The sequence below is a fragment of the Larus michahellis genome, unplaced genomic scaffold, assembly GCF_964199755.1.
Source record: "Larus michahellis unplaced genomic scaffold, bLarMic1.1 SCAFFOLD_55, whole genome shotgun sequence".
NCBI lineage: Eukaryota > Metazoa > Chordata > Aves > Charadriiformes > Laridae > Larus > Larus michahellis.
In genome coordinates this window covers 1,329,082-1,337,804 of record NW_027436458.1, presented here as the reverse complement: position 1 = coordinate 1,337,804, position 8,723 = coordinate 1,329,082, and positions in this window count along the sequence as shown.

Genomic DNA, 8,723 nt, shown 5'->3' with positions numbered 1-8,723 from the left:
GGAGAGTCTTAGCAAAGAGGTCACACGGATAATCAGAGCAATTCTCAGAGACACTGAGAACAAGATCGAGAATTCCCTCTTGGCACTTTCCCTGTAGGAGATACCGCAAGACGTTTCTGTATATTGGGCACTGCGCTCTGCAGGGTGTTAGCAGAGACTTTCCCGGGACAGTGAAACCCTATGTCAGAGACACTGAGAAGAAGCCCCAATGTTCCTTCCAGTCATTTTCAGTGTGGGTGCCTTCTCCACGTGGTTCCTGGTTTCACTGCAGCTCTGAAGAGAATGTTAGCAAAGAGGTAACCGGGACACTGAAAACTGTACTCAAAGACAGGGAGAGCAAGCTCTACATTACTCTCTTGGCACTTTGGATGTGGGACATACAGCGAGATGTTTGCTGCTTTTGCGTTTGTCTGTTGGGAGATTTACAGCACAAAGATATCTAGTTGATTTGAAGCAGTTCCGAGAAAGTCTAAACATAATCCCCACTTTTGCCTCCTGGCACTTTCCATGTGGGAGATATAGCAGGATGTATATTGGTTTTGAGGACAACTCAATGGACAGTGTGGGCAGAAAAGTTCCTGGCTCCTTGAATGCCGTTTCTGGAGACACTGCGATCAATGTGGGAGATATGTCAAGATGTGTGTTGGTTTTGAGGAAGGCTCTCTGGAGAGTCTTAGCAAAGAGGTCACACGGATAATCAGAGCAATTCTCAGAGACACTGAGACCAAGCTCCACAATTCCTCCTGGCACTTTCCCTGTAGGAGATACCGCAAGACGTTTCTGTATATTGGGCACTGCGCTCTGCAGGGTGTTAGCAGAGACTTTCCCGGGACAGTGAAACCCTATGTCAGAGACACTGAGAAGAAGCCCCAATGTTCCTTCCAGTCATTTTCAGTGTGGGTGCCTTCTCCACGTGGTTCCTGGTTTCACTGCAGCTCTGAAGAGAATGTTAGCAAAGAGGTAACCGGGACACTGAAAACTGTACTCAAAGACAGGGAGAGCAAGCTCTACATTACTCTCTTGGCACTTTGGATGTGGGACATACAGCGAGATGTTTGCTGCTTTTGCGTTTGTCTGTTGGGAGATTTACAGCACAAAGATATCTAGTTGATTTGAAGCAGTTCCGAGAAAGTCTAAACATAATCCCCACTTTTCCCTCCTGGCATCTTCCATGTGGGAGATATAGCAGGATGTATATTGGTTTTGAGGACAACTCAATGGACAGTGTGGGCAGAAAAGTTCCTGGCTCCTTGAATGCCGTTTCTGGAGACACTGCGATCAATGTGGGAGATATGTCAAGATGTGTGTTGGTTTTGAGGACGGCTCTCTGGAGAGTCTTAGCAAAGAGGTCACACGGATAATCAGAGCAATTCTCAGAGGCACTGAGACCAAGCTCCACAATTCCTCCTGGCACTTTCCCTGTAGGAGATACCGCAAGACGTTTCTGTATATTGGGCACTGCGCTCTGCAGGGTGTTAGCAGAGACTTTCCCGGGACAGTGAAACCCGACATCAGAGACACTGAGAAGAAGCCCCAATGTTCCTTCCAGTCATTTTCAGTGTGGGTGCCTTCTCCACGTGGTTCCTGGTTTCACTGCAGCTCTGAAGAGAATGTTAGCAAAGAGGTAACCGGGACAGTGAAAACAGTACTCAAAGACAGGGAGAGCAAGCTCTACATTACTCTCTTGGCACTTTGGATGTGGGACATACAGGGAGATGTTTGCTGCTTTTGCCTTTGGCTGTTGGGAGATTTACAGCACAAAGATATCTAGTTGATTTGAAGCAGTTCCGAGAAAGTCTAAACATAATCCCCACTTTTGCCTCCTGGCATTTTCCATGTGGGAGATATAGCAGGATGTATATTGGTTTTGAGGACAACTCAATGGACAGTGTGGGCAGAAAAGTTCCTGGCTCCTTGAATGCCGTTTCTGGAGACACTGCGATCAATGTGGGAGATATGTCAAGATGTGTGTTGGTTTTGAGGAAGGCTCTCTGGAGAGTCTTAGCAAAGAGGTCACACGGATAATCAGAGCAATTCTCAGAGACACTGAGACCAAGCTCCACAATTCCTCCTGGCACTTTCCCTGTAGGAGATACCGCAAGACGTTTCTGTATATTGGGCACTGCGCTCTGCAGGGTGTTAGCAGAGACTTTCCCGGGACAGTGAAACCCGACATCAGAGACACTGAGAAGAAGCCCCAATGTTCCTTCCAGGCATTTTCAGTGTGGGTGCCTTCTCCACGTGGTTCCTGGTTTCACTGCAGCTCTGAAGAGAATGTTAGCAAAGAGGTAACCGGGACACTGAAAACTGTACTCAAAGACAGGGAGAGCAAGCTCTACATTACTCTCTTGGCACTTTGGATGTGGGACATACAGCGAGATGTTTGCTGCTTTTGCCTTTGGCTGTTGGGAGATTTACAGCACAAAGATATCTAGTTGATTTGAAGCAGTTCCGAGAAAGTCTAAACATAATCCCCACTTTTGCCTCCTGGCATTTTCCATGTGGGAGATATAGCAGGATGTATATTGGTTTTGAGGACAACTCAATGGACAGTGTGGGCAAAAAAGTTCCTGGCTCCTTGAATGCCGTTTCTGGAGACACTGCGATCAATGTGGGAGATATGTCAAGATGTGTGTTGGTTTTGAGGAAGGCTCTCTGGAGAGTCTTAGCAAAGAGGTCACACGGATAATCAGAGCAATTCTCAGAGACACTGAGAACAAGATCGAGAATTCCCTCTTGGCACTTTCCCTGTAGGAGATACCGCAAGACGTTTCTGTATATTGGGCACTGCGCTCTGCAGGGTGTTAGCAGAGACTTTCCCGGGACAGTGAAACCCTATGTCAGAGACACTGAGAAGAAGCCCCAATGTTCCTTCCAGTCATTTTCAGTGTGGGTGCCTTCTCCACGTGGTTCCTGGTTTCACTGCAGCTCTGAAGAGAATGTTAGCAAAGAGGTAACCGGGACACTGAAAACTGTACTCAAAGACAGGGAGAGCAAGCTCTACATTACTCTCTTGGCACTTTGGATGTGGGACATACAGCGAGATGTTTGCTGCTTTTGCCTTTGGCTGTTGGGAGATTTACAGCACAAAGATATCTAGTTGATTTGAAGCAGTTCCGAGAAAGTCTAAACATAAGCCCCACTTTTGCCTCCTGGCATTTTCCATGTGGGAGATATAGCAGGATGTATATTGGTTTTGAGGACAACTCAATGGACAGTGTGGGCAGAAAAGTTCCTGGCTCCTTGAATGCCGTTTCTGGAGACACTGCGATCAATGTGGGAGATATGTCAAGATGTGTGTTGGTTTTGAGGAAGGCTCTCTGGAGAGTCTTAGCAAAGAGGTCACACGGATAATCAGAGCAATTCTCAGAGACACTGAGACCAAGCTCCACAATTCCTCCTGGCACTTTCCCTGTAGGAGATACCGCAAGACGTTTCTGTATATTGGGCACTGCGCTCTGCAGGGTGTTAGCAGAGACTTTCCCGGGACAGTGAAACCCGACATCAGAGACACTGAGAAGAAGCCCCAATGTTCCTTCCAGTCATTTTCAGTGTGGGTGCCTTCTCCACGTGGTTCCTGGTTTCACTGCAGCTCTGAAGAGAATATTAGCAAAGAGGTAACCGGGACACTGAAAACTGTACTCAAAGACAGGGAGAGCAAGCTCTACATTACTCTCTTGGCACTTTGGATGTGGGACATACAGCGAGATGTTTGCTGCTTTTGCCTTTGGCTGTTGGGAGATTTACAGCACAAAGATATCTAGTTGATTTGAAGCAGTTCCGAGAAAGTCTAAACATAATCCCCACTTTTGCCTCCTGGCATTTTCCATGTGGGAGATATAGCAGGATGTATATTGGTTTTGAGGACAACTCAATGGACAGTGTGGGCAGAAAAGTTCCTGGCTCCTTGAATGCCGTTTCTGGAGACACTGCGATCAATGTGGGAGATATGTCAAGATGTGTGTTGGTTTTGAGGAAGGCTCTCTGGAGAGTCTTAGCAAAGAGGTCACACGGATAATCAGAGCAATTCTCAGAGACACTGAGACCAAGCTCCACAATTCCTCCTGGCACTTTCCCTGTAGGAGATACCGCAAGACGTTTCTGTATATTGGGCACTGCGCTCTGCAGGGTGTTAGCAGAGACTTTCCCGGGACAGTGAAACCCTATGTCAGAGACACTGAGAAGAAGCCCCAATGTTCCTTCCAGGCATTTTCAGTGTGGGTGCCTTCTCCACGTGGTTCCTGGTTTCACTGCAGCTCTGAAGAGAATGTTAGCAAAGAGGTAACCGGGACACTGAAAACTGTACTCAAAGACAGGGAGAGCAAGCTCTACATTACTCTCTTGGCACTTTGGATGTGGGACATACAGCGAGATGTTTGCTGCTTTTGCGTTTGTCTGTTGGGAGATTTACAGCACAAAGATATCTAGTTGATTTGAAGCAGTTCCGAGAAAGTCTAAACATAATCCCCACTTTTGCCTCCTGGCATTTTCCATGTGGGAGATATAGCAGGATGTATATTGGTTTTGAGGACAACTCAATGGACAGTGTGGGCAGAAAAGTTCCTGGCTCCTTGAATGCCGTTTCTGGAGACACTGCGATCAATGCGGGAGATATGTCAAGATGTGTGTTGGTTTTGAGGAAGGCTCTCTGGAGAGTCTTAGCAAAGAGGTCACACGGATAATCAGAGCAATTCTCAGAGACACTGAGAACAAGATCGAGAATTCCCTCTTGGCACTTTCCCTGTAGGAGATACCGCAAGACGTTTCTGTATATTGGGCACTGCGCTCTGCAGGGTGTTAGCAGAGACTTTCCCGGGACAGTGAAACCCTATGTCAGAGACACTGAGAAGAAGCCCCAATGTTCCTTCCAGTCATTTTCAGTGTGGGTGCCTTCTCCACGTGGTTCCTGGTTTCACTGCAGCTCTGAAGAGAATGTTAGCAAAGAGGTAACCGGGACACTGAAAACTGTACTCAAAGACAGGGAGAGCAAGCTCTACATTACTCTCTTGGCACTTTGGATGTGGGACATACAGCGAGATGTTTGCTGCTTTTGCCTTTGGCTGTTGGGAGATTTACAGCACAAAGATATCTAGTTGATTTGAAGCAGTTCCGAGAAAGTCTAAACATAAGCCCCACTTTTCCCTCCTGGCATTTTCCATGTGGGAGATATAGCAGGATGTATATTGGTTTTGAGGACAACTCAATGGACAGTGTGGGCAGAAAAGTTCCTGGCTCCTTGAATGCCGTTTCTGGAGACACTGCGATCAATGCGGGAGATATGTCAAGATGTGTGTTGGTTTTGAGGAAGGCTCTCTGGAGACTCTTAGCAAAGAGGTCACACGGATAATCAGAGCAATTCTCAGAGACACTGAGACCAAGCTCCACAATTCCTCCTGGCACTTTCCCTGTAGGAGATACCGCAAGACGTTTCTGTATATTGGGCACTGCGCTCTGCAGGGTGTTAGCAGAGACTTTCCCGGGACAGTGAAACCCTATGTCAGAGACACTGAGAAGAAGCCCCAATGTTCCTTCCAGGCATTTTCAGTGTGGGTGCCTTCTCCACGTGGTTCCTGGTTTCACTGCAGCTCTGAAGAGAATGTTAGCAAAGAGGTAACCGGGACACTGAAAACTGTACTCAAAGACAGGGAGAGCAAGCTCTACATTACTCTCTTGGCACTTTGGATGTGGGACATACAGGGAGATGTTTGCTGCTTTTGCCTTTGGCTGTTGGGAGATTTACAGCACAAAGATATCTAGTTGATTTGAAGCAGTTCCGAGAAAGTCTAAACATAATCCCCACTTTTGCCTCCTGGCATTTTCCATGTGGGAGATATAGCAGGATGTATATTGGTTTTGAGGACAACTCAATGGACAGTGTGGGCAGAAAAGTTCCTGGCTCCTTGAATGCCGTTTCTGGAGACACTGCGATCAATGCGGGAGATATGTCAAGATGTGTGTTGGTTTTGAGGAAGGCTCTCTGGAGAGTCTTAGCAAAGAGGTCACACGGATAATCAGAGCAATTCTCAGAGACACTGAGACCAAGCTCCACAATTCCTCCTGGCACTTTCCCTGTAGGAGATACCGCAAGACGTTTCTGTATATTGGGCACTGCGCTCTGCAGGGTGTTAGCAGAGACTTTCCCGGGACAGTGAAACCCTATGTCAGAGACACTGAGAAGAAGCCCCAATGTTCCTTCCAGTCATTTTCAGTGTGGGTGCCTTCTCCACGTGGTTCCTGGTTTCACTGCAGCTCTGAAGAGAATGTTAGCAAAGAGGTAACCGGGACACTGAAAACTGTACTCAAAGACAGGGAGAGCAAGCTCTACATTACTCTCTTGGCACTTTGGATGTGGGACATACAGCGAGATGTTTGCTGCTTTTGCGTTTGTCTGTTGGGAGATTTACAGCACAAAGATATCTAGTTGATTTGAAGCAGTTCCGAGAAAGTCTAAACATAATCCCCACTTTTGCCTCCTGGCATTTTCCATGTGGGAGATATAGCAGGATGTATATTGGTTTTGAGGACAACTCAATGGACAGTGTGGGCAGAAAAGTTCCTGGCTCCTTGAATGCCGTTTCTGGAGACACTGCGATCAATGTGGGAGATATGTCAAGATATGTGTTGGTTTTGAGGAAGGCTCTCTGGAGAGTCTTAGCAAAGAGGTCACACGGATAATCAGAGCAATTCTCAGAGACACTGAGAACAAGATCGAGAATTCCCTCTTGGCACTTTCCCTGTAGGAGATACCGCAAGACGTTTCTGTATATTGGGCACTGCGCTCTGCAGGGTGTTAGCAGAGACTTTCCCGGGACAGTGAAACCCTATGTCAGAGACACTGAGAAGAAGCCCCAATGTTCCTTCCAGTCATTTTCAGTGTGGGTGCCTTCTCCACGTGGTTCCTGGTTTCACTGCAGCTCTGAAGAGAATGTTAGCAAAGAGGTAACCGGGACACTGAAAACAGTACTCAAAGACAGGGAGAGCAAGCTCTACATTACTCTCTTGGCACTTTGGATGTGGGACATACAGCGAGATGTTTGCTGCTTTTGCGTTTGTCTGTTGGGAGATTTACAGCACAAAGATATCTAGTTGATTTGAAGCAGTTCCGAGAAAGTCTAAACATAATCCCCACTTTTGCCTCCTGGCATTTTCCATGTGGGAGATATAGCAGGATGTATATTGGTTTTGAGGACAACTCAATGGACAGTGTGGGCAGAAAAGTTCCTGGCTCCTTGAATGCCGTTTCTGGAGACACTGCGATCAATGTGGGAGATATGTCAAGATGTGTGTTGGTTTTGAGGAAGGCTCTCTGGAGAGTCTTAGCAAAGAGGTCACACGGATAATCAGAGCAATTCTCAGAGACACTGAGACCAAGCTCCACAATTCCTCCTGGCACTTTCCCTGTAGGAGATACCGCAAGACGTTTCTGTATATTGGGCACTGCGCTCTGCAGGGTGTTAGCAGAGACTTTCCCGGGACAGTGAAACCCTATGTCAGAGACACTGAGAAGAAGCCCCAATGTTCCTTCCAGTCATTTTCAGTGTGGGTGCCTTCTCCACGTGGTTCCTGGTTTCACTGCAGCTCTGAAGAGAATGTTAGCAAAGAGGTAACCGGGACACTGAAAACTGTACTCAAAGACAGGGAGAGCAAGCTCTACATTACTCTCTTGGCACTTTGGATGTGGGACATACAGCGAGATGTTTGCTGCTTTTGCCTTTGGCTGTTGGGAGATTTACAGCACAAAGATATCTAGTTGATTTGAAGCAGTTCCGAGAAAGTCTAAACATAAGCCCCACTATTGCCTCCTGGCATTTTCCATGTGGGAGATATAGCAGGATGTATATTGGTTTTGAGGACAACTCAATGGACAGTGTGGGCAGAAAAGTTCCTGGCTCCTTGAATGCCGTTTCTGGAGACACTGCGATCAATGCGGGAGATATGTCAAGATGTGTGTTGGTTTTGAGGAAGGCTCTCTGGAGAGTCTTAGCAAAGAGGTCACACGGATAATCAGAGCAATTCTCAGAGACACTGAGACCAAGCTCCACAATTCCTCCTGGCACTTTCCCTGTAGGAGATACCGCAAGATGTTTCTGTATATTGGGCACTGCGCTCTGCAGGGTGTTAGCAGAGACTTTCCCGGGACAGTGAAACCCTATGTCAGAGACACTGAGAAGAAGCCCCAATGTTCCTTCCAGTCATTTTCAGTGTGGGTGCCTTCTCCACGTGGTTCCTGGTTTCACTGCAGCTCTGAAGAGAATGTTAGCAAAGAGGTAACCGGGACACTGAAAACTGTACTCAAAGACGGGGAGAGCAAGCTCTACATTACTCTCTTGGCACTTTGGATGTGGGACATACAGGGAGATGTTTGCTGCTTTTGCGTTTGTCTGTTGGGAGATTTACAGCACAAAGATATCTAGTTGATTTGAAGCAGTTCCGAGAAAGTCTAAACATAATCCCCACTTTTGCCTCCTGGCATTTTCCATGTGGGAGATATAGCAGGATGTATATTGGTTTTGAGGACAACTCAATGGACAGTGTGGGCAGAAAAGTTCCTGGCTCCTTGAATGCCGTTTCTGGAGACACTGCGATCAATGTGGGAGATATGTCAAGATGTGTGTTGGTTTTGAGGAAGGCTCTCTGGAGAGTCTTAGCAAAGAGGTCACACGGATAATCAGAGCAATTCTCAGAGACACTGAGAACAAGATCGAGAATTCCCTCTTGGCACT